Source organism: Podarcis muralis, chromosome 2, assembly GCF_964188315.1.
Source record: "Podarcis muralis chromosome 2, rPodMur119.hap1.1, whole genome shotgun sequence".
NCBI classification, from domain to species: domain Eukaryota; kingdom Metazoa; phylum Chordata; class Lepidosauria; order Squamata; family Lacertidae; genus Podarcis; species Podarcis muralis.
Window position 1 is genome coordinate 101,816,269 of NC_135656.1, and position 27,286 is coordinate 101,843,554.

The following is a 27,286-nucleotide window of genomic DNA, read 5'->3' on the forward strand; positions in this document are numbered from 1 at the left end:
CAACCTATTCTGTATTTCCAATACAAATTTGTAAGTTAAATCAGTGTCCTGTAAATGGAGGACACGTACAAACCCACTAAATCAAATGGCAGATTTTGCTTGCTTGTATAGATTTGCTGCAGCTGCGACCATGTTTTAATGTCAGCGCCGTTGAATAAGTTCATGTCCTTATAGGAGTGACACAGATTAATTCTGCTCCCTGTGAAGAAACGGTCTCTCTTGCCTTGCTACAGCTGTGAGCTGTTCCATGCTCTTGTGAGAAATGTGAGCTTAAACCCTGTCACTACTGTAGTAGTTTTAATTAATTCAACCTCCAAACGAATAATTTCCTGGTACCATTTCCCCCTCTCTGGTCTGCAGATTAATTAGTTAATGTCAAATTAATTAGTTAATGCAACTGCTGATGAAAAGCTTTCTCTCCAGCTGATGTGGGTGACCGTTGAACTCATCCTTGCAAATGCTAGGGAGGTGAGAGGTCAAATCCCTAGCATGGAGGAAATGTACCAAAATCTCTGTGCCCTTGGAGGTATTGTGAATAATGTGATGTTGTTTTTCTTAAAATGTTATCCTGCAGTTCTTGGTGAAGCAACCCATAACAGCACTCAACCAAAAGGGATGAGGCTGAAACACAACTGCTTTTCAAAATTCATGCACCTCTGAATTTTTCAATGCCAACCAAAAAATGTGTGCAGACATTAGGAGAAAATGTGCATACAGACAGTGGATGTCAATAAAAATATCACACAAAATGGATTATATTGGGGGGGGGGGGGCGGGCTGTAAAAAAAAAAAAAAGTATCTTAGGCACAACTGTTTTCAAAAATGTGTATATTAGCCGAAATGCACATGAGAATGAATACAGATTTTTGTGACTGGGAAGTATGTAAGACCTTGTAGAGTGGTTAGCAAGTGCTAGAAGGGTTTGTAATGGAATTTTTGGAGTCTCTCTCTCTCTCTCTCTCTCTGAATGCAAACTGATACAGAAATAAGTTGAATTGCAGATTGGAAAAAGTCTGTCATTCTTTTCCTTGCCTGGGCAGCGGTGGAGTACAAAAGCCCCAGGCGTTTGCATTTACCCACATAGTCCCAGTAAACAGATACTTTCCACCACATCCTGCTATCTCACCCTGGAAGAACCGGTTTCCATCCCACAATGGTAATGTAAGGCCTGGTCTAAAGGTGCAGCAAAATGAGTTGGCAAGAATCCTGAAGGGGTTAAAGTGGACAGTACCATTTCAAATTGCCGGTAGGGACACCAGCTTTTAGAATGCTTTCCCATATTAACTCCCCCCCCCCCAACTATCTGCAAGTGAAAATTGCACGCTAAGGAGAACTGTTTTTAGTACAGCTCATTTCTTGTTGTGCTACCTTACTGTTTGCAGGGAGCTTTCATGTAGGCCAATATTTATTTGTTTGTTTGTTTGTTTGTTTGTTTGTTTATAAAACCCATATATAACACTCCCCCTGCAAACTGAAGTGGATCTGTCCATTCTGCTGCTTCCGATCTCTACCATACTTTGCTGCTCAGAAGCTGAGAGCGAACCTCTTAACTCTGTGCAGGATCCATACAGTACCATGGTCAGCCTTGTAGCAATATGATTAGGTGTGGGCAGGGGGGCAGCTGCCCCCTAAATAATTAAAAAAATAACTAACTGACCAGTCCCATCGTAGATGGCTTGGTTCTGCCTCCCACTAACATAAACCCTGATTATGCCCATGTTATTGGGATTGCATTGTATTAAAACTCATCAAGATATTTTCAGGGTAACCCAGGTCAGAAGGGACTAACATATAGCAACTCTTAGAAAAACAGACGGGAGCAGTTTGTGGTTGTCTGTTGTATTTCTGTGTACTCTTCTATTTATTTGTTTAAATTTGTAGCTGGAACGATAATGGCCTCTAAGCTAGACTTGGAACTGTTTTAATTTGTTCTTGTTTAGTCATTTAGTCGTGTCCGACTCTTCATGACCCCATGGACCAGAGCACGCCAGGCACTTCTGTCTTCCACTGCCTCCTGCAGTTTAGTCAAACTCATGCTGGTAGCTTCGAGAACACTATCCAACCATCTCGTCCTCTGTTGTCCCCTTCTCCTTGTGCCTTCCATCTTTCCCAACATCAGGGTCTTTTCCAGGGAGTCTTCTCTTCTCATGAGGTGGCCAAAATATTAGAGCCTCAGCTTCAGGATCTGTCCTTCTAGTGAGCACTCAGGGCTGATTTCCTTCAGAATGGAGAGGTTTGATCTTCTTGCAGTCCATGGGACTCTCAAGAGTCTCCTCCAGCACCATAATTCAAAAGCATGAATTCTTCAGCGATCAGCCTTCTTTATGGTCCAGCTCTCACTTCCAACTGTTTTAATAATTCACCTTAAAGTGTGTTTGGAAGAGTGGGATGTGCAGGAAAAATATTTCCCCTACTCACACAAATAATGTATCCAGTTAGCAAATTAATGCCATTAGCTGAATTCTTGAGTAGTTAAATCAGTTCTTGACTATGGTGTAAAGATAAAATACGGTTGCCATCCACAAGCTTGTTCAGCACCTGTGTTTTATTCAGAAATGTGACTTAAACTGGATATATTATACATCTTCAAAAGTGCCTTTCACAGTGTGGTTATTGACTCCCAACTGGGAAGATGCAAAGTATATTTCACATTTTTTAATGAGGCGTTTCCAATGACATTTCATTACTAGTTTCAAAAGTGATAAAACTTGGCATTGTGTTATCTGTCAAGATTCTCCTTAAATCGGTTTTCAACAGGGGGAGGGAGAGAGGGAAGAGGGGAAGACACGTTTAGCTTTTCACGAAGCTATTCAGAAAGAGGGAAGCCAAAGCTTTTTATGTGACTGACTTAATGTGAAGTAAATGGAAATTGTTTAATACAAGCTACCAACTCTTTGGCAGCCAGGCATCAGATTTGGAATGGATAATAGCTTAACTTGACAAAAGAAGAAATGATTTCTCAGAAAAACAGAGCGTGTCTACAGTGTAATTAGACACATAGCAAGTCTACAGCATAATATTCAAAAACTAATATTTCTCTGACACGCTGCATTTTTAATTTATGAGGTTCTATTTTTACATAATGGATGACGATGCATAAACATACAAAGGTCAGGAAAAATGGCCTCCTTGGAGGCATTTTTCTCGAAAGGGAAGAGTGATTGAATTCACAGGGTTACTTTTAATTCTAGGTGGGATTCTCCCCCCTCCCCCTTTCTTGGAGACAAATAATATTTTAACATTTGAAAAGCATGGATTGGGAGGTGTTCAGCCTTCTCATCCAGAACTCCTATGCATCTCTGCCTAGCCTTGGGAAATGCTACAGGATCCCACCCACTGACCATTCAGACGTTATCCCTGTTATGGGATGACCTCAGAACTGTGCTGGGGAAATTGATCAGGCATAAGAAACAGGTGCTAATATTCCTTGGAAGGCAAGCCTAATTTCAGATTACTGTTTTTTTCACTCCATTCCTGAGAATGTTTGCCTAAGGTTCCCATGAAAGCATCATTCTCATGCACCATTATTAGAGAAATCTCACTCTGCCAAAAATATCTGTGTGAATGGGTCCTCCTGACCCATCAGAGCCAGCTAGCATGGCCAATGGGAATTATCATCCAAGAACATCAGAAGGAACACAGTTTCCCACCCCTGTTCTGTAGGACAGGGCAAGTTGTTTCCAGATCTGAATGTATCCATGGGCCTTGGGAGCAGGTTCTTAGGTGGGCAATCAAGGTTGGAGACTATGTAGAGTTGGGGACTAGCAGAGTTCCCTAGTTAGAGTCTTCATCCCAAAATTGGTAGTCTGAACTTCTGTTTGGTTTTACATTTTATATTCCAATGTTTTAATTATGCATTTCGATGTTTTAATTGTATACAAGTACAAACTTCTTTGGGATCTCCTTGATCAGGGGTCGGCAAACTACGGCCTTCAGGCCGGATCCAGCCCAATTGCCCTCTGGATCTGGCCCATGGTATCAATCAATCAAACCTTTATTGCATTAGCATACAGCCATAGCAGGATAAGACAAAAAAGCTAGAGACAAGCAACCAAACAAAATTCAAAGCGATATTACTGGCGTTATGACATTTAAATTACCCTAAGACAATAATGTAAAGATTTAGTTGCCAGCGCCGGGAATCTAAAATGCGGATGTATATAAAGCATATAATGGCCCAAAATAGGCTCGGCACATTAGGTTAAAAAGGTAATAAAAAGAATTAAAACAGGTCCAGGTCTAGGACACATTACCCAGTCAGAGTAGCCCTGAGTTTCAAAGCCTGCACTATAAAGATTGCCACCCCACGTGAAATTTGGGGATTTGCGTCCACAAGAAGCGATTTCAAACAGTCTTCCTTAGATGTGATGGTGGACGGGATCAAGAGGAGGAGCTTAGTTCTTATTGGCTCATAAATAGTTCTTATTAGCCCATGAATGGTTCTGCAATCGCCGCTTGGATCGGCTCGATCACCATTTTTTTCTTCAGGCGCCATTTTTTTTTTTTTTGCGATTTCCCCCCTGGACATGCTCTGAGGTTGCTCAGACTTCCACGACGCTGGCCAATCCAAAGCCTTAGCAACCCCAGGCCTCCATTCCATTGGCCGGCTTGATGCGAGCTGGCGGCCAATGGGGGACCCTTCCTGAGACTCGCTGCTCCAACTGGGGCGAGGCGCAGGGCCGGGCGCCTTGTTGATGTCTAGCTCCAAGAAGGGAGGAGGAATGAAGGGGTGGGAAGAAGTGGGAGCAGAGAGCCTGTGAGGAAGAAGGAGGAGGAGAAATAGGAGGAGGAGGACTCCTCTGTGCTGCTTGGCGGTGGCACATTAGCAGCACAGTCATGGACACAGTAGGGGCCCTTCCCGGCGGGGTGGCTGCGGCCCCTCAGTGCAAGCCGAGACCCAATGCCGGCAGGGCGCCCCTCCCCAGCCCAGCCCAGCCCAGTCTGCTCCATCTGAACGTGGTGAGTGGAGGTATCTCTGAGGGAAGGAGGGAGGGAAGGTGTGTGTGTGCATGCGCACACACGCTCTCCAGCCCGCCACAAGTTCTGAGGGACAGTGAACCGCCCCCCCTGCAGAAAAAGTTTGCTGACCCCTGTCCTTGATGATGGGTGGTTTAAAAATCATACAAGTAGAAAACTTGTAAAAATAAACAGCTTCCTTAAATGTGAAGGCGCTGTATAGTTGAATGCAAACTGAATTTGAAATCTCTAAAGCTGAAAGACAGGATATAATTCTTTTCAATACATCCATAAGTAAGGCTATCCAAGCACCTTGAGCAGGCATAATGCACTCCATCTTAAGTTTACAGTCCCCTGCTGCTAATGCTACGCAGTTAGTAATTTTGTAGACCTCAGCCATTGTTGACAAGGTAGTCAGTCCTTTTTGCAGTCAGGTCACCCCTTTCCAGCGCCTGTTAAAGCTTGCAAGCTGATTCACTGAAAAACTGTGGAGCTTGCCTTATTCTGCATATGTTGAAAATGCAGATGTTTCTCTGTTGTCTGCAGTCTCTGTTGTGAATTAATGTGCCATGTCCACTTTTTGAATGCTCTCTAGTTTCTCATTTTCAGGGCCTCAGCATTTGAGGCTGACCCACTATACCTTAATAAAAATATCCATTCATTTCTATTTATTATCAGTGCGTGCCTAGAGACAGCCGGATTCAGAGGAACTTGACATCTGGCTTGGAGTGGAAAGCTCATTTGTTTTCTCTAGTTTTCAACTGTTACTGGGTTCTGCAGTCTGTATTATTAAATTACAATTATTGCACTGTGTTTTGGCATGATAAAGTGGTCGGCGAGTAGAGATACTGAATATCAAATGTATTTTCTGTGCTGAGGCTGCCATGGACTGGTAGCTCTTCTTTAGTGACCAAACAATGGGCGCACTGTTATTGAGCTCTCTCTGCTCATACTTTTAGGCAACATGCACCAAGGAATTAAAGACCTTTTTCATTCAGGAACCTGCCTCGACTTGGTATATATTTTGTTGTATAGCATCTATTGGAATCAGAGTTAAGCACCAGAAAAAAGGGGCATACATGCTGAGCCATATGCTGAGAGCTCTCCGTATTTTTTTTAAGCTATAAATGATGCTTGTTCCTTTTTATAACCCAAAAACAAAGGTAAGCAGTGTTCTGGGCACATAACTGTACCAGGATTTTGATGCTACGTTAATTTTTCCTACAGCCTATAGGAACATGGCCACACAACCTTTTGTTATGGTGTGTGGTCTTCAAACCCTGAAACAACCTGGATCCAGAATACTTTAAGGGCCATCTGCCCCAAATGAGCTTGGAGGCCCTGTCTTCTGAATGGCTGGATTTGGCCATGGGAAAGTAGCTTGGATATTGACATTAGGGGCAGCTCTGTTACCATAATGCTGAATGGCACAGAATTATAGACATATAGCCATCGTTGCATAATCACGCTTTGTTAGGAACCAAAGGCAACACCGGGTAACTGCACCAATGCCATTTCCTCTGCAAAACAATTGGATTAACTGGATTTCGCTCCTGTGCAGTAAGGAGAGTATGAAAGATATGAGTTCTGTGTTCAGCCTGAAGATCAAATGCTGCTGCGTTTTAATCAGGTTTCTGACATTTTCAGGCATTGCCTTCACTTCTGGGCCATCCATCAGTTCTTGTAAACAGGATCTTTTAATTTATTCTGTGTTTTTACACAGCTGTGCATCGCCAATGCGTCTTTATTACTTTTCTTATTTCTCTGCCAAAGAGGGGAAAAATGACATTTTCAAAGGGGGCTTTTTAGTAGCTTATAATTTAATAAACACTGGCACCTGAGATGAAGATGAGTAAAGTTCTGCAGTGCATCCATTCATTGTTTCTTTCAAAGGTAATTGTTTCCCTTACTTGCTCCCCCCCCCGCCTATTCTTGCTTACACTTAGAAATATACTGTAATTTTCCCAGGTGGCTGGGATTGCTTCCTCTCATCTGTTCCCCCCACCTTGCATTTCATGTTTAGTTTTGTCCATAAGTTGCAGGCTTCTGCAGAGGGGATTGGCCTGTCTTGTGTTCTCTGCATAGAAGAGGACGACTCACTGGGGTTGCTTACAGAAATAATGGATCTAGTTGGGCTCACAGAATAGTGGAGGAGGAGGAGGAGAAGAAGAAGAAGAAGAAGAAGGAGAAGAAGAAGGAGAAGAAGAAGAAGAGAAGAGTTTGGATTTGATATCCCGCTTTATCACTACCCGAAGGAGTCTCAAAGCGGCTAACATTCTCCTTTCCCTTCCTCCCCCACAACAAACTGTGAGGTGAGTGGGGCTGAGACTTCGGAGAAGTGTGACTAGCCCAAGGTCACCCAGCAGCTGCATGTGGAGGAGCGGGGATACGAACCCGGTTCACCAGATTACGAGTCCACCGCTCTTAACCACTACACCACACTGGCTCACACTGTGAACAACACACACCCCAGGCCCTGTCCCTCTCTACCTCCTCCATCTGATGGAAACGAGAAAGGTGAGTCTTATGTGAAGTGCTTCTCATGAGCTTTAACAAAGGAAACCAACGTGGAGCCTTCTCTCTTGTTTTGGCTCTTTGCTCTATATATTAATATGAAAGATGCTTCGCAGCTGCATTGTGCCTGCTCACACCATTTGTCTTTTCTGCTGTGTGTGAAACCTTAATCTGCTACGCTGCAGAACTTTTCTTACTGTTGATTTTTATCCTTGAAATAGCACCCTTTTTTTTTGCAGTTCAGAAACATTATTGCATTTTTTAAGGTTATGTTTGCACCTCCTTATCTATTCCACGGTTTGAAATTTTGCCTCACTGCAGTTAGCTGGCCTTCATATTTCGAAAGTGTATAACTTGCATTACCTACCTAAATATTGCTGGATATTCAACATCCCCTTCAGCCTGAAGATTTGATAAAGGGGAGCTGGTGGAAAATACCAAGGCTTCAAATTACTCACTAGAATGCCCAAGCCATAAGTTATCAGCCAGGTAGAAAGAAAGAAAGAAAATGCTTGATAATTGCACAAAGAGTGCTAGGACCTGGATCCCAGGACTGGGTTTTCACTGGTTTGAAGAAGGGTCCTGTCCTGGAAAAGGGCAGCAGTGAGAAATTAGCGAACATCCTGGGAACTTGAAGGAATTTTCCCATCTGGATGTGGGCAAGAATGAAGTCTGGAAGCATCAGGGAACCGTTGCAGAAAGAATTGAAGAAAGAGAGGAGGAACTAGTGTTCTGGGCTGGCAGCATCCAAGCTGGACACAGAGAAATGAAAGATTTCTTGAAGCAGTCCTGCAGGTTTTGAGCTTTGCCCCACGAGGCAAAACATACAAGTACCATGTTTATTATTTTATTTATTTGAGAATTTCTGCTCCACCCTTCTGATGCATTCACAAGCATTAAACTTCCCATAATTTTTAAACGTAAGTTTTAAAACTGGTTTGTTGTTGTTGTTGTTGTTGTTGTTGTTGTTGTTGTTGTTGTTGTTGTTGTTGTTGCTGTTGCTGCTGTCTTTTAGATGGTTGTAACTAGTCCTGTGGGGTTGCCCTGGAAGATTACTCACAGATTACTAACTCATATAACCCTTGTTCTGAAACAGCTGTCAGTTGGTTTCTGGGAGTAATTTAAGGTAAACACACTGGTGTTTAAAGCCCCAAATATCTGAAAGACTGCCTTTTGCCCTACAAAATCTCCCAGATGTTAAGAGTGTAGTTCCACTATCCTCAGAAGCTTGGGGGTAGCTGGCCTGGGGGAGGGCATACTGTGGGACAACGCCTAAATTGTGTAATTCCCTCCCCGCAGAAGTGTGTCTGGCTTCTTCACTATATAACTTTCGGTGAATGCTGAAGATAAACAAACCATTTACCCTGGCATCTGAAACTTGAGATGTGTGTTTTAGGACTCACCCTATGCCTGATACTGTGATCTGTTTTGAATCTGCCTTGAGATTTGCTGACATAATAATAATAGTAGTAGTAGTAGTAATAATAATAATAATAATAATAATAATAATAATAATAATAATGCTGCAGAGAAGGTGATCGACCTTTACCTAACATATGGAGGTCCTTAGGATCACCTTCTCTGCAGCATTATTATTCTCTGCAGGTGGACGACTCTGGGGTGGTGGCGCTCATCTCACTTTACTGGCCGAGGGAGCCGGCGTACAGCTTCCGGGCCAGCATGACTAAGCCACTTCTGGCGAACCAGAGCAGCGCACGGAAACGCCGTTTACCTTCCCACCAGAGCGGTACCTATTTTTCTACTTGCACTTTTATAGCACCATAACTCCCATCATTCCCGATAATGGGCAGTGCTGGCTGAGGGCTAAAGGGAACTGGTGTCCAACAACATCTGGTACACCACAGCTTCCCCATCGCCTGCTATAAGATCTTCAAGGTTGAGCTTTTATCAGTATGAGCAATGGAGTGTTCTGCTGTTGGTCTCTGAAGACTCACACTACCATTGATTTGCATGGGAACAGAGTCTGACATATTCTGGACTTCTTGCATAATTCTTTACAGTGGGAAAAATAAACCGAGGGGCAGCTCCGACGATACTTTAAGGCCTCCAGGCAGCATTTTTGAATTATTTCTGTCTCTTATTATAGATGAAAGCAGTAGGGGTTATTGAGAAATATTCATTGCATATTTTTTAATAGGAAAAAGTGGGGAAGTCAGCACTAAGAAGAACCGGTAAGCCACAGCTTACTGATTTCAGCCTTTTGGAGGAAAACTCAATGAGTACAGCACTGCTGTAATAAACAAGTGTTTGACACATTCAGGGACGCCAACATAATAGGAGCCAATTTCCTGCAGAGCTGAGTAAAATTTACAAGTTGCATGCTAGCAGTGCCTCTCTGTGACTTTTTTTTTTAAAAGAAGCTTTCTAAGGGAGGTAGAATTTACAGGCTTTAGCTTAAGAATACTTGCAAGTTTCCTCATAATGAATAGAAGGGGGAAAATAGATTCACTTACCTTTTCGTAGTGGCTTACAGAGTTCTCTCTCTCTCTCTCTCTCTCTCTCTCTCTCACACACACACACACACACACACACACACATGCACAGTAAAGTTTGTTAGCGTAAACCTTTTTGTTGTGAATATATAGTCCTGCCAACTGTAAGCCAGATAATATATTTTTATGTGCCTGATGACAGAAGTGTATCAGATATAATCTTTTTTTTTTTTATGCATAAATGTGCTGACACGCAACTGAGGTTAGGACTCTTCCCCCTCATCCCCATCACTGATTTCCTGATGCTGTCAAGTGCCAGGGCAGCCGAGAGCCCACCCTGCAATGCTCACTGCAGACTTTGTGTCTGAATTCCTCCTTTCTAACAGCTGCCCAGATATATCCCATTTATAAAGCAGTGGCTTTTCGCCCCTCTCTCGGTCAGTGTGGTCTGTGTAGCTGCAGAAGAATGGAGAACATGAGAGATGCAGTCTGAAATCCTAAGCATGCTGACTTGCCTTTTACCGGCCACCCCAATCTCTGCTGAGCGGTGTGAGATTCCAGAGGTCTTGGCACTTAACCAGGGTTTTTGTTCCTTTGGAATGAGGCACGGCAGAGTCTTTAAGAAATACGATTTATTCACACATGTTGGCACCTGAGTTTTATGGAGAGAGTTTGCAGTGTTCACATTTCAAGAGGGGCTTGTCCTTCCCAGCAGCACAGCATTGGATTCCGAGACACCCTAAGCACCATCTCGTCTCTCTTTAACAGCCTGCTCCGGCCAGTCAGCCAGGCTTCTTCTCTTCAGTCGCTCCATGGTGTTCTGCCCATTTCCTCATTCTCATTCCTAGCAGAACTTGCAGGAAGCAACTCCTTCCCTTCTGCATCCTACACTCCCTCCGCCGGTAACCTCTGTTTCTCAAGCTCATTGCAAAACACATCCCCGTCCCAGTGGCGTAGCAAGGTCAGGTGGTACCCGGTGCAGAAAAGTTATTGTCACCCCCCCCCATTGAAATCTTGTTGGACTCCCAAGAGATCTAGTAAAGGTAAAGGGACCCCTGACCGTTAGGTCCAGTCGTGACCGACTCTGGGTTTGTGGTGCTCATCTCGCTTTACTGGCCGAGGGAGCCGGCGTACAGCTACCGGGTCATGTGGCCAGCATGACTAAGCCGCTTCTGGCGAACCAGAGCAGCACACGAAAATGCCGTTTACATTCCCGCCAGAGTGGTGTCTATTTATCTACTTGCACTTTGACGTGCTTTCGAACTGCTAGGTTGGCAGGAGCAGGGACTGAGGAATGGGAGCTCACCCCGTCGCAGGGACCCAAGAGATCTACTCACAGTATAAAAAGACTTGCTGTGATTTACCCATTGTCATTACCAGTTGTTGAGCTTTTTTTAGGGTTGCAGGGTTTGGGTTTGGGTCCTGAGTTGAGAGAGCTTCTGCTTCTCTCCTTCCCTCCACCCTCCGCTTGTTTGCTCACCTGCCTACTTCCTGTCCTCTCCTTGCCTGCCTGCCTGCCTCCTCCAGCAGCCCGGGAGTGCGGAGCTGTCAAAACGAAGCGGCGAAAAGTGGCGCAACTGTCTCACTTTCCCCCGACGGCTTGGGGTAGGCGAGAGTTGCGGGTGGGTGGCACGCCAAATGTCCTCCCCCTCGGTATTGACACCCGGGGGTCCACCCCCACCTTGCTCTGCCCCTGCCCCCTCCCCCAGTTGCTTACATCAAGCCACTGCTACCCTACCCCAAAAGCTACAGAGCACAGGGTCTTAGTTTTGCCAATGGCTTGCCATTATCAAACAAGCCAGGCCATTGCCATCCTTTTATTTCTTCAATGACCCCACATGAGCTGTTGCCAGCCTGACCTCATGAGGAAGCTAGCCAAGAATTATTTCCAGCCCTTGCTTCATTCATGAATTTATGACTTTGCTCAAATTCTAACCCTTCACTGAATGCAGAGAAAATTGGGGGTGGGTCCTGCTATCCCAGACCCATAACACTGCCCACTAACCTCACTGAAATGAGCATGACTTGTGAGTTATTACGGTTAAGATCTAAAACCTACAAAACTGGAGGCCTCTGTCTGTCAACTGTGAACAAGGCTGCAAAAGTGGGGGGAGGAATCTGTTTAGGCTCAGCCCTAGAAATCATTTGCAAAAGTTTCTATCATTGGTGGTACAAGTCACCTCTAATTACCGTATTTTTCGCTCTATAACACGCACCCGACCATAACACGCACGTAGTTTTTAGAGGAGGAAAATCCGTAGGCATGCCACCCGTAGGCATTCCCTCCATAACACGCACAGACATTTCCCCTTACTTTCTAGGAGGAAAAAAGTGAGTGTTATGGTGCAAAAAATACGGTATTCACTTTCTCAGCATTTGTCTCATGTTAAGTGCAGACAGCCCTAAAGACTTTTCCTGGCCAGGTAAACCAGGAAAGACAGACTGATACCTTAAGCAATTTATTTTAATTTGATTATATTTTGCTCATTATATTCCTGGTCCTAAAATCTCTCCATAAGACACAGTCCCAGGATTTAGTTCCTTTATATGCTCCCCACCAATGTATTACAGGTATTTTTTGTTTTGCAAATAATTCTGAAGATCAGTTCCTTATCTGGTTCTTATTGCAGTGATTGTATGACCCAGTAACATGATATTATTTTCCCCGTTTGAAGGTTCTGTTGCCAAGTCTTTGCCACCATGAAAACACAAAACAAATTTGGCCTATTTAGTGTGACTTCTTGTTCTCCCATCCCTCACCTCCACATTAACATAATGACTATCAGCATTTTGTTGTGATATTTAAAATGCTGACACCAAGACTTCTCAACTAGATCAAACACAGATTATGTTTTCCTTAAAAAGGTCTCCTTTTTCTTGTTTCCACTGTACATTGACCAGTGAAATGAAATCATTGCAAGCACACACTTTTCTTTATTGATTTAACTCATTTGTTCCCCAACTCCCTTGACAGTTTAGGCAAGTTTATTATCACAAAAGAGAATAGGAGCAACAAAATTCTCATAATCCTTTCCTCTGATACAGGTAGCTAGGCCCACATCTTACTTATGGGATGCTGAACTGAGATACAATGCCAAGGTTCGGAATACTGAGCTTGTGTTGACTACCTACCAATAATAACACCCCCTCCTTTGAAAATCCTGTCAGGATGGAATACTTCCTTCACTGCTAGGGCTCACCTACAGCTCTGTTTGCCCCATTACTCTCCCCAGGGAAAATCTGCAGTTTAGTGCTGAATTTCAACAATATATTTATTAGGAGCGATTCCATGGATTGGCATTTGTTCTGATTTATCACTAAAGAATGGGTTTTCCAGGAGAAAGCAGCAGGGCAAAGACAAGACCTCTTGGACCTGTGCCTTCTAGGAAGAGTGCCTAGTTTCAGGGGTTGTTTAGACACCCATATCTGTATGTACTTAGTGTCAGGGAAAGCACTGTGGATTGGAGTCACAGCAGTGGTGTAGCGTGGGGGGTGCAGGGGGGGGCCGGCCGCACCGGGCGCAACATCTGGGGATTAGGGTTAGGGTGCGCAAATCCATGGGTTAGGGGGTGCAAATCCACGGGTTAGCGGGCGCAAATTACTTGCCTTGCCCCGGGTGCTGACAACCCACGCTACGCCACTGAGTCACAGTTTTCAAGACACCCAAATAATATTTACTTTGGGGCTTCCAGGTCCTTCGCTGTTTTGGTTAATGGCCAGTTGACTAACTTCAAGTAGGAAACCACTTTGGCAAACCTTTCCATCTAAGTAAAATGGTAATATTGCTTTTTTATTAGTGTGCTTGACTTGGTAAGCAAAAGGCTGCTTGGGCGACGACTGTTACGAGCCATCCCCCCCCCCCCCCAAGATTGCATATACCAGAGGCTCCTTGTCACGCGTGGCACATCCAGAGGGACTGTCTGGAAGGAGATGCTCATGGAAATTGCAGTGGTGCACCAGAAGTTTGCAACAACATCTTCAATCTAGGTATGTAGTGATTCTAAGAAATCCACCATTCCCATCAGCAGAGGAAGAAAATGTTTCATGTGGAGCATGAGACTCTACATCCCAGGTTTGTGGGTTTGAGCCCCACATTGGGTGAAAGATTCCTGCATTGCAGGGGGTTGGGGGTAGATGACCTTTGCAGCCCTTTCCAGCTCTGCAATTCAATGATTCTATAGAGAAAGGGTGCCTTATCAAACCCATTCAACATCCCAGGTGCATGCCACCCAGAGAAAATTTCCCCTTCAGCAGAACCACCAAACATACATTTACCAAGTAAGTCCAGAGCACAGTCTTGCACAGATTCCAAAAGAGCTGCTCAGACCTTTAGAAGAGATCAGAGAAAACTGGAGATCAAAACAGGTTCTTCCCGATTCACTTTTATTGAGGAAACCAGTTGGTGCTTCTGGTGCAGTGTTTAGCTTTTTGCCTCTTGTGACCTGCCTTCTTTGTCCAAGCTCCTGACTACCTCAGCCTTAAACCTCCCTTGTCTGTAGCCTGCTCAGCTGCTTGAACTTGTAGCTTATAATCCATGGTGCTTCTGCTCTATTTATTTCAGTTAGATAGCAGGGGGTAGTTCCTAGGCTAAATCTCATTGCCTTATGTGGGGAGGATATTTGAATTTGATTTGCCACGTCAACGTAAGACCATATTAGTTTCATGTAGAGGTATGACTTGTGCCTGGGCTCCCATATGATGGCAGCTGGTATTTACCACACACATGAAAACTCACAGGACTATATAATTTTTGTGTATCTATGAAATAGATGAGGAACAATTGCCTTGGAATGATATGTACAGGCAACTCCCCATTTACACAGGGGTTACATTTAGAGGCATCAGATGTTTAAATGAAATCGCCTATATTGGGAACACAATTGAAGAAGCCTGCAGACACCACCGTTGCTCCCTCCAAACATCCTTTCTTAAACACCAGCTCTTCACAGGCCTCAAAGGTCGATGCAAAGGCTCCTAGGATTGTACTTGCAAAGGCTCACATGACTGATAGACGTGGTTTTTGTACCATTTTCTGCTGTTTTTGCATTCTTTTTAGTGCCATTTTTGTCCCTTTTGTGCCACTTCTGGATTTGTGGTGATTCGCATGTGCGTGGTCTCACATGCCTTGAACGAGCATAAATGGGGAGTTGCCTGTAAAAAGCAATGGGTGGTCTGTAAGGAAAATTAATAATGATTATTAGGAGAAATGTAACAAAAGGTTCAGTCTGTGGTGTCTTTGGATAGGACTGGGATAAGGTTACCAGATTTTTTTTCAATGAATCCGGGGATATTTTTCAATTTCCTACTAAATACAGTGGTACCTCGGGTTACATACGCTTCAGGTTACATACGCTTCAGGTTACAGACTCCGCTAACCCAGAAATAGTGCTTCAGGTTAAGAACTTTGCTTCAGGATGAGAACAGAAATCGTGCTCCTGCGGTGCGGCAGCAGCAGGAGGCCCCATTAGCTAAAGTGGTGCTTCAGGTTAAGAACAGTTTCAGGTTAAGAACGGACCTCTGGAACGAATTAAGTACTTAACCTGAGGTACCACTGTAGATAGATTTTGTCAGGGGACTGATTTGTAAATCCAGGGACTGACCCCAGGAAACGGGGATGTCTGGTAACCTTAGACTATGAGTATTCTTTGTCTGAAACCCTGGAGGTCCACTGCCACTCAGTGTAAGTAATATAGAGCTAGGAGATGTGGGACATATTGCAACTACTGCAGGTTTACCACACATTCACTTGAGTACGAACACCACCCAGATGTAATGTGTGTTACAGCCCTTTGAATGTTTCTTGAGTAAGGATGGATTTCCTGCCTAAGGATAAAATCTCAGAGTTTCCTGCCAAGTCTTAATCTGAGAAAACTCTCTTTTGCATGCATGAAGTGAGCCTCACTATGAAATGTGGGTTGTTGGCTCCCATCCTTTACGACCAAAACCAGAGAGCAGAAGGCATCAGGTCTTTTAACGCTGAGGCTCGTTTCAGATATTCAGGTTTTTGGCTTGCGTTCAAGGTTGCATCTGTGCCGAGCAGGAGGCCCCAGTGAAACGCCACAAAGGCCATTGTGGTGGAGGTGAAAGGACACATGACTTGGGTCTCTGATGATGGAGAAAGCTGGTCTTTGCCAGTCCTTGCTTCCTGTATGGGAACATCACAGAGCTGGGCTTTTGTTGTTGGAAAAAGCCCATTCTCACTTCTCGCAATACAAGCTATATGTTTCCTTCCCCTGTTTCCTGGTGTCATTTTAAAATAGATCTGACCATTGCTTTATCTGGGGATGATAAGAAGAAGTAAAAAAAGAAAGGGGAAAAAAGTGTGGGCCAGCCATTGTCAAAATATACAATGAATCCCAATCTTTATTCCTGTCCTCTGTTGGAAATCTCTGCCTAGTTTAGCCATTAGGCCACTGTTGTAATGTTTAGCAGTCCTGCAATGCTTTGGTTTTTAGCTTTATATTCTAAGTGCTCCCTATTATGGTTAACATAGTGCAGCATAAAAAAGTGGTTAAACAAGGATAGATGTAATGTGAAGTGGAGAATTTCTTTTTACTCTGCTTTAAAAAATCTTAAGGGTTTGGGTCTAATTCCAAAGGGAGCATGTCTTTTGCTTCTGCTATTTTCCTATTTTATATCAGGAAGGTTGCCTGGTAGGAGCTGTACAGAAGGGTGCTTTTCGATGACATCCGCAATACCAAATCATATGATTTCCTTTCTCCACTTATTTGAATCCTCCTTTTTGCTACATTAATTCAAAATGCTGCTCCACACAGAAGGCTGGAATCTCATGCTTTGCCAGTGGAAGTGACAGAAGCAGCTGCAGGAGCTTGGCTTTGTCATAGTTGCTCACATCTGGAAGCCACAAGAAGATAAGATGAGCCTGTCATAGTTGCTCACATCTGGAAGCCACAAGAAGATAAGATGAGCCTGCTGGACCAGGCCCATGGCTCATCTGGTCAGGGCTGACATGGCCATTCAGCAGAGGGAGGAAGCCCCCTCAGGTGTCAGAGGCTGTTCTCCTTAATTGGGGAGTGGGTATACTGGGGGACCTGCACGACACCCCCTAAACTAACCAGCAGCCCTCAGGTGTGCTGGCAGGTGCGGTGAACCTGTTGCCAGCATCGACGTTAGAGTCAGCTCTCAGTGCAGTCACCTTCTGAACCATAGGAGGATGGCAGCAAAACATCTTGGGCTAGTTCTGTATCTATTCCATCACCAGGAGTGCCAACTTGGCCCTGCGACCGTGGTGCCCAGGGCTGTGGGTGCCATTCGGCGTGCATGGCCCTGGCCCCGAAATTTGTGGGTGCCTGGTCCCTTCATGGGGAATTTTGTGCGCTCTTGGGCACCCAGGGCCCCAGGGAGTTGGCATCTATGTCCAGCATCCTGTTCTCATAGTGGCCCAGCCACATGCCTATGAAAACTTGCAAGCAGGGTTCAAGCACACTCCCCTCCTGTGGCTTCCAAGAATGTTATGTACTGAGTTGAATAGGATCCAGAATGCACCAGGCTGATTGGTCCTAGAACAATAGAATTCAGAATGCAGCAGGCTCATTGGTCCTAGAACAATAGGATCCAGAATGCAGCAGTCTGATTGGTCCACAGGAGCCACCCAATCCAGCTCCAGGTGGAAGTGAATCTGCAACCTGATTGGCCTACAGGAGAATCCCGGAATTAGCCAATCACGTGCAGCCCATCGTGTAAATAATGTATATAAAGCAGACATTCTGGGGGAACTTCCATTCCTCCTCACCACTATGAGCTGAATAAAAAGCATGAAATCCACTCTTGACTCCAAGTATATTTCAAGGAACTTGCATCCAGAAGCCTCTGATCATGCAGGCAGAACATAGCTAGTAGCCACTGATCACCTTGTCCTCCATGCGTTTGTCCAGCCCTCTTTTGAAGCCATCCAAACTGCTGGCCATCACTGCCCCCCATGGGAGTGAGTTGGGTAGTTTAGTCCGTGAAGAAGTACTTTCCGTTTTTCTGGATTCTCCAACATTCAGCTGCATTAGATGTCCAGAAGTTCTAGAGAGGGCTTGAACCACCACAGCCAGACACACTGAGCCATTGCGACACTGGGGGTTACACCTTACATTATGAAGGTAAATGCATCTGCGTAGAGAAGGTATGGAGAGGAGAACTTTTTAAAATTAAGGCATTGAATCAGTGGCAGGAATGCATAATATATAATAGGAAATGGAGCTTGCATTCAGCAGCAAGCATGGACAGATGTTTCTACCACTAGAAGTGTGTGCTCCCTGAAATTCAAATAGAAGGAGTTGAGGGAAGCCCTACAGGATAATTATAGCTTAGCTAGATCTATGCTTGACCCATGCTGCCTCTTTTATGAATGAAATTTCATACACTAATGCTGACAGTTAGGTGCTAAAGTATTCAGAGCAAAACCAACCCCTGTACAGTGGTACCTCGGGTTGCATACACTTCAGGTTACAGACTCCGCTAACCCAGAAATAGTACCTCGGGTTAAGAACTTTGCTTCAGGATGAGAACAGAAATCGTGCTCTGGCGGCACGGCAGCAGTGGGAGGCCCCATTAGCTAAAGTGGTGCTTCAGGTTAAGAACAGTTTCAGGTTAAGAATGGATCTCCAAAATGAATTAAGTTCTTAACCCGAGGTACCACTGTATATGGCGTTTATTGACATACTAAGGCCTCAACACTGTAAAGCATAATGCCCTATGGACTATCCTTCTGAAAATTGGCTTCCCAGATAAATTTGTGAACATCCTTCGGCTCCTCCATGATAATATGACAGCAACAATCGCAGATAACAATGGCTCTCAAAATGAACCATTCACAGTGGGATCAGGTGTTAAACAGGGCTGTGTTACTGCCCCAACTCAATTTATTATTTTCATTGCCATGATCCTACACTTTGTCGAAGGGAAACTGACCACTGGAGTAGAAATCCTATATCGAAGAGATGGAAAGCTCTTTAATCTGAGTAGGCTGAAAGCATAGAGTAAGGTTACCATAACTTCCATCGTAGAGTGTCAGTATGCTGATGACAACGGAGTGTGTGCACACTCAGAGAATGACCTCCAAACCATCCTAAATATATTTGCAGAAGCTTACAAAAAGCTTGGTCTATCACTCAACATCCAAAAAGCCAAAGTGCTGCACCAAGAAGCACAAAACAACCCCTCTGTAGCACCACAAATTCAACTCAATTGTGTAATATTGGAAAGTGTCGATCACTTCTATCTAGGCAGTTATCTTTCCACAAGGGCCGACATTGATCGCCTGTGCTCTGCAATTGCAGCTTTCTCCCAATTGAAGTGAAGAGTGTTTGAGGACCGGGACATTCGTGGGGAGACCAAAATGCTTGCTTGCAAAACCATTGTACAGGGTGAGGCCTTTAAAAGAGGCCCCGTGAATACATAGTACACATGTTCCACGGGGCCTCAGACTCACCCTGCACTACGAAACCTTACTGTATGCTTGTGAAACATGGACCACTTATAAAGCCAGTCTCCAACTCCTCAAAAGATTCCATCAACGGTATCTCCGAAAAATTTTACACATCACTTGGGAAGACAGGCGAACTCATGCCACTGTACTGGAAGAAGCAAAGATCACTAGTGTTGAACCAATGATTCTTCAACATCAACTTCATTGGACTGGTCATGCTGTTTCAGATGCCTGATTATCGTCTTAAAAAGCAACTACAGTGGTGCCTCGCAAAACGAAATTAATTCATTCCGCGAGTTTTGTCGTCTTGCGATTTTTTTCGTCTTGCGAAGCACGGTGTCGGGAAAGTTTTGGAAAAGCTTCAAAAATCACCAAAGTCTTTAAAAACCTCAAAAAAGGCTACCACACTATGAGTTGCTCCTCGAAGTCAAGTCGCAACTGTATTAACGGTGTTAAGAAAAAGGAAACAAACTTGCAAGACTTTTCCGTCTTGCGAAGCAAGCCCATAGGGAAAATCGTCTTGCGAAGCAGCTCAAAAAACAAAAAACCCTTTCGTCTAGCGAGTTTTTTGTCTTGCGAGGCATTCGTCTTGTGAGGTACCACTGTACTCTATTCCGAACTTAAAAATAGAAAGCGTCATGCTGGTGGTCAACAAAAGAGGTTTAAAGACTCTTTCAAGGCAAATCTAAAAAAATGTAGTATAAACATTGACAACTGGGAAACACTGGCCTTTGAGCGCTCCAATTGGAGAACAGCCTTTACCAAAGGCTTTACCAAAGCCTTTACCATGGACTTTGAAGACGAACTCAGGACGAAAGGGAGAAACATGTTAAGAGGAGGCATGCTTGGCAAACCCTCACTGTGATCAACTCCCACCCGGAAACCTATGGCCCCACTGATGTGTGGATCCAGAATTGGCCTCCACAGTCACTTACAGACTTACTGTTAAGACCGTGTCATGGAAGACAATCTTACTCGGCTACGAGTGATCGCCAAAGAAGAAGTAGAAGACCAAAAGTATCCAGAACTTTCTAGTAATCATGGTATCTGGGAGTTCATATGTGCCATATGTGTTCATATGTGTGCACTTTTTCCAGCCACAGTGCAAAAGACAGGCCTAACCCCACCCCTGTACATGGTTTCAGAAACATGTTGCCCTACTGAGTCTGCTTTCAAGCATGTAGCCACTTCATACATTTTCCTTGAAAATCTAACAGGGTGGGTGGGTGGAAATCAGAATTCTAAAGCATGCCCTGAATTATATTAAAAGAACGTCCTCATTTTCATTGTTATTGTTAATTAGAATAATTTAAACAATAGCAAAAAACCCAGATTAACTTAATAAACATAATTATTCAGCGGTGCATTCAGAAAAGGCATTTGTTTGTAAGCTGCCTGCTATCATCCTACGTTGACTTCTCCCTTTCAAATTTTAATGGCTTTCACAGCCATAAAATTGATGCAAGCAAACATTCCCTTATTGTTATATATTCATATTTCCAGTGCTTCTTTTTCATGCTGGCATCTCTTGTACCTAAAGATAATCCTAAAATGACTTACGCTTTGATATGAGAGGAGCTCACCTAAAAGGCCTTAGCCACCATCCAAGATGGGTGGAGGCTGCTTGTCGTTTCTAAAAAGAGCATTATTTGTATGGCCATTACTCACTTAAGAGTTTTGAACAGGCTTGCGGTGGGAAGGGGGAGATATAACCCAGGTTCAAATTCCCACTTATGCCATGAAGCTTACCAGGTGATTTTGTACCAGGCACCTGCTCTCAGCCTAGCCTACCTTTCAGACCTGTTGTTAAGATAAAATAGCTGGTGGAGACTGTGATGTGTGCTCTTCTGAGCTGCTAAAAAAAAGAGAGGTATAAATGTAATTAATAATAATAATAATAATAATAATAATAATAATAATAATAATAAATCATCCATGGACTCACCAAGTTTGTGTATTTCAACCTCAGTTGCCCCCTTTGCAAATGTAATTGCAATTAACGGTCTTGTGAAATACTGTGGGGAATTGGATGGTAGGTTCAGCCAGTGTGGTGTAGTCGTTAAGAGCGGTAGTCTCGTAATCTGGTGAACCGGGTTCGATTCCCCGCTCCCCCACATGCAGCTGCTGGGTGACCTTGGGCCAGTCACACTTCTCTGAAGTCTCTCAGCCTCACTCACCTCACAGAGTGTTTGTTGAGGGGGAGGAAGGGAAAGGAGAATGTTAGCCGCTTTGAGACTCCTTAAGGGGAGTGAAAGGCAGGATATCAAGTCCAAACTCCTCCTCCTCCTCCTCCTCCTCCTCCTCCTCCTCTTCTACTTCTTTGAATGCCTTCTTTCCCCAAGGAACACATTTCTGTGGACTGGGGCCTTTCCCCGTTAGGCAGAACAGGGATGGGGATCTTTTGGTACTCCAGATGTTGGTGGACCCCAACGGACCCCATCCTTCACCATTGGCTATACTGCTTGGGACGGATGGATGTTGACATCTGGTAACATCTGGAGGATCACAGGTTCCCCGTCTCCTGATGCAGAGGACTCCACCTGGTAGCAGAGGGCTTGAATGGACCATTAGAATGGAGCCGTGAGCCAAGGGGAGAGCTGAATGGTTCATATGTGGCAAGGCATTCTATTCTATACTCTCGTCCTGAATTTAAAGAGTCCCCGGATGGTGCAAAACCTTTGGAAGTCCTCCATATTGCATATCGTGTTAGAATGACTTGTGCTGGCACTATAATAAAGAGCTGGGGCACAAGATCTATTTTCCAGCCATCATTCTTAAAAGATTCTTAAAACTTTCCTTCTTAAATGTGATGTGCTCCAAGGCATTGTTTGATTTGAAACGCACTCAGTCCATTTTGTGTGTGTGTGTGTGCACGTGGGGGTTTTTGTTGTACAAGTCGGGTCGTTTGATGGGATGCGAGCCCCATCAGCATGACGTCTGTCATTTGCAGTACTGATGATGGTGCCCGGAAAGGTCTTATTAATCTTTATTTAATGCGTCCATGTGTATGAGAGAGGGGGTGGGTGGGAAACAAACACAGAAATAATAAATCATATGCATGCATTATGGGAAGCCTCTGGGCATTCAGACCGCATTACTCATATCTTAGAAAGGTAAAAATGGCAAGCTGTATTAGCTGAGTTCAAGGCACAAAAGGCTGTATTCATTTCGCGGCATGCATAAGTTATGCAAATGGGAACAACTTCAGGGAAAACAGCAACACAATATTCTATCCATTGGAATAATACAATTTAATAAGCACTTGTCATGAAAAGCAGCACATGCATTCTGCTAAGTTTCTTACTCGTTTTTTGGTCAAGACTGTTAACTACTTCTAACATCTTGCGCGAAGAGTGTTTAGATGTCCAGGCACTGGGTTTGCCCAAGAAAGGGGAGGGCGCTGCTGACAGAACACAACCTCCCCTCCCCACGATGCTCCAGCACACCCACGAGACAAGGTGAGGTGACTGCCTCGGGCGGCAGGATCCATAGGGGCAGCAGATCTCGATGTCGATCTTTCTTCCCCCATTGTTCCTGATGTAGATCTTATTCCTTCTGCCCTCATCTCTCATCCCTTCTTCCCTGGCAGGGAGGAAGGTGCCATTTTGGAGTCCCTCTCAGGTGCCAAAATATCCTGGGTTGGCCCTGCTTCTGGATATGGTTAGATGGGGTGGAGATGATCATGGTTGTGTAGTCCTCTTGCATAAACAGTAACACCTAAAAACACACACCTTGAAATAGAACAGAAATGAATTGGGGTGTATATGTCCAAAATTATCAATAATTAACACAATGCCTGATAGTGGTTAAAATGGTGGATTGCTCCTGGAGAGATACTGGCTCATAGCTTCACTGAGACATGTTGCTCACTACCTCTCAGCTTAATCTGCTGTACCTCATAGGGATGTTATGAGGATAAAATGATGGGACCATGTATGCTACCCTGAGATGTTAGGTGGAAGCGTAGGACGGAAATGTAATTTATAATATTAAATAGTTTGGTATTTGAAAGTATTGATTGTGTGTGTGTGTGTGTGTGTGTGTGTGTATAACTATATTTATTGCTTATTATTATAGTTATACTCCATGTTTGAGCTCAGATTGGATCCCAGAATAGTTTACAGCAATTAAATAAATCACCAAGGTACAATGTAAATGAAATAATTTTTATGGCTGTTGTTGCCCTTAAAATCTCCCAGGAATAGCAGCAGCAACAACAAAAGCATTGCAGATTTCTTTAAGGCTGATACTATACTATTGAAGAGTATAACCAATTGATAAGAGCCACAAGATTTGATCCAAATTAGGTTTATGGGTGAATCAAATTTTCCCTCCGTCCTTACTCACTAGGTAATCCTTGTAGGTGGGTTTAGTGATGGCTGCTAGAGAGGATTTTAATGGATAATTAGGTTTGGGCTGCAACAGTGAATATGCTGTTTGCTTCTGTGTGTTTGCTCTTGCAATTTTAGCAGTCATGAAAAAGGAAGCAGAGGCTTTCTCTTGGAAGCAAACTGATAAGACTGCAAATATATATATATAGATCTGGGATCTTGAGCAAGAGGTTAGGTTTCTTCCAATCCAGCCGTTCATAGTAGAATGGCCCTTGAAATATCAAGGTTAATAGTATCTTCTGTACCGATAAGCGAGAAGATTTAATTCCAGACATCTAAATTGTAGTTGCTAGTGTTTAGTTTGGAATTAATAGAGTGACTACAGTGATCAATAACAGATATATTCAAAACATGTGCCTTTAATTCCCTATCTGTTGTGCTGCTTGCTGGAATGATCTAATGACCTTTCTGGGGGTTTTAATGAACAAGTTATTAATTAAAATGTGATCTTTATCCTTCACTTCTCTCAATTCATCCTTTCTGTTTGTATGAGGCTTCCACACTCGCTGCATGAGAGAAGCAATACTTGTCCCCTTCAGTATCGAGGGTTTGGGCCTTTTTGTCCCTTTTGACTTTAATCTATTGTTCTGTTCAAGGTTACTTTGAAAACACCAGGTTGTCTTGCTCGGTGTCACCGTTTTCACCTTTGTTTCTAATGCTGGACTGTTTATGCTTGCCCATATAATCATATTCCAATCCCCCTTTGGCTTCTGGGAACTTTGCTCTCATCCTGTAACTGCAGGTTTCCTCCTCTTGCTGGAGTGAGCCTAGAAGAGGGAGCTGTGACCTTGCAGAGCAGTTATTTGTAAGCAACAATATTAATTCATGAGTTTTCCCCTGTCTCATCACATCACACATTGCAGCAAGCTGACCTCTTTCTCTCCAGGTGGGTTTACTGTGGAACCAAGATATGCAACCGTCTGTGACTTTTTGCGATGCAAAAGGACTCTTAGTACGTCTTCTCAAACTGAGCTGTATATTAATGTTTAGCTTTCAATGTTAAGGGCGACAACAATGATGGTTCCTCGCTTACAGGAATTACTGAGAATTACAATTGCTGGATTTTATTGCCTTTGCCAGATCTCTGATATAAATAGAAGAGGTTATCCCAGCAATCAGTATGGAAGTAGCCTACCCTCCTAGCAACCTTCAATTTATGTGATAGGTGGTAAAGGAGTTGAAGGTTCTATCTGTATATCTACCATACACAAAAAAATTAAAAAATTGTCCAGTAGCTCCTTAGAGACCAACTAAGTTTGTTGGTACCATAGTACTACCATAACATATTTTAGAATTAGTATTCATTTGCTGAGACCAAGTAACAGCCATGCTGTGATTTTCTGCATGCACTTCCAAACATGGCCTAAATATAATCTGACATCATCACATGACATATTGGGGGCAGGTGCTGGGGCTCAGTAAGCATCACTATGGTTAGGTCCACCACCATTCCTGCCGCAACTGCCGCGGCTGCTGCTACAACAGCCAGCCAGCCACATGGGCACATCAAGGCTGGAATGACTATTAAGACAGAGTTGCTGACAAGTTTTGAATGTGCCTGGAGTGTGCGGTGTTGCTGCCAGGCCCTTGGCCACACAGGGACTGATGGGGTGGCCCAGCAGTGGCACTGAGAAGAGCTACAGGTCATATCCTCAAATATACCAGCACTGCCATGTTAAAGATGCAAACCTCACCCCTGGCATCTGTTTTGGAGCTCTGCTGAGAGCTGCCACCATCAACAACATGGGCTGGCAGGAACGAACCCCGGTCAAGGAAGAGGGGCATGTCCACTGAACATTGGGCAGAGTGGACCTTTCTGGAGGCAAGCCTGATTACCCTATTCTTTACCATGTATCCTTCAAGGGAATACAGATGCAGGCAAACGTATATGTTGCACTTGGCCAACATTGAGTGCTATTTTGAAAGGGCATGGGGTGACCACTTCAGTTTATGGATGGATATATGATGGTGGACATTACATGGCTGAAATGGCTGGGAGGGCCTAATTAGATCCATGGAATTGAGATTCCCCCATTGCTCCTATAGGCAGTTTCCTTCTCTTCCTAATTCACAGTACAATATCTAGAAGAGTTTAGATTTGATATCCCGCCTTTCACTCCCCTTAAGGAGTCTCAAAGCGGCTAACATTCTCCTTTCTCTTTCTCCCCCACAACAAACACTCTGTGAGGTGAGTGGGGCTGAGAGACTTCAAAGAAGTGTGACTGGCCCAAGGTCACCCAGCAGCTGCATGTGGAGGAGCGGGGAATGGAACCCGGTTCACCAGATTACGAGTCTACCGCTCTTAATCACTACACAACTCCCTATCACTCTCTGTCAATCTTTCCCCTGTACTTTTCAGTATGGCTTCTTGGAGAGTGTCTGCTATGACATCCTCAGCTGGCCATCACAAATCACCATCAAAATGTGGAATCTGTGGATTTTCAGAGCTAAAACCAGTAACAATCTCACGAAAGAACTGCGGGTGATATAGCACGTCGGTGGAAAACAAACTGATGATTATTCTGAATTTTTTTTTAAATAAAAAAAATACATGGAAAATACCCTCACTATTGCTTTGCCTAACTCATGCTACCTTTTAAAATGCATGAAGTGCCATTTCTCTAGGGACTGACACCTGTCATTTGCTTTTGACAATTAACGCAGTCTTAAAACAAGTCACACATTTCAATGTCAAAGAAGTCGTTATGATATCAAGTCATAGTTTGAGTGGTTCTGGATTTTAAAATCTTTTTTAAAAAGCATTTCCTACATAAATTCAGATAATGGGTGACTGAAAGGCAGTTTTTTCTTCTTTATCATGCACAGTGCTTTTTTTTGGGGGGGGGGCTGTCTTGCTCAGCCTGAATTTCACCCTTCCACCCAAGAGCTCAAGGTAGTCTACATCTTCGTCCTCGCTTTATTCTCACATCAACGCTGTGAGGTAGGCTAGGCTGAGTTGGGATTTGAACCTAGAACTGAGTCCCAACCCTTCACTACCTGTTTGTTACTCAGTTTAGGCAGAAAGGCAGAGGGGTATGATTTTTAGATGAAATACACACCTGCTTTCATAATGAATAAAATCTCCAGCTGCAATCCTATACCCACTTAATTGAATTCAGTGGAATGTAGGCTTGAGCAGATTTGTGTATGTTGCACTCTAACTGTAGCTTTCTTGCTTTTGCCCTAGAAAGCCAAGTTTTATAGAAAGGTGGGATTAAACCAGTGGGGGGAAATTCCACAAGAGCACAGATATATGTAAATATCCACGTTCCTGAATCTTATTACTACCTTGTTATAATCATGTTTGATGTGAATCTCAATGCGCGTGGCAGATGGGGGTGAGGGACGGATTGCCAGCCTTGACATTTTAGAGGAAGAGGCTTTGGGGTCAGTGGCAGAGAACATTCATTGCATGGATTCCTTTGAATCCTAGATTCTCTCCCTGGAATCTCCAGGTAGGGCTGGGAACGAACTCCTGACTGAAAACTTAGGGCTTATCCATTCCACACCTTGGTTTGGCCCACTTTTCCCCTGGG

General features: G+C 43.9%; 1 protein-coding gene across 3 annotated transcripts in view; it reads left to right on the forward strand.

Annotated features, from left to right (window-relative positions):
• Positions 1–27,286, forward strand: part of FHIT (fragile histidine triad diadenosine triphosphatase) — a 1,046,096-nt gene that overhangs the window by 182,298 nt on the left and 836,512 nt on the right. The window contains exon 1 of one of the 3 annotated variants that reach the window (XM_077925100.1): positions 13,817–13,910. The exons of the other annotated variants lie outside the window; for them this stretch is intronic. The gene's annotated coding sequence lies outside the window, so the exon portion shown is untranslated. Of the gene's footprint in view, positions 1–13,816; positions 13,911–27,286 lie in introns of those variants that run through there. 3 annotated transcript variants of the gene reach the window in all.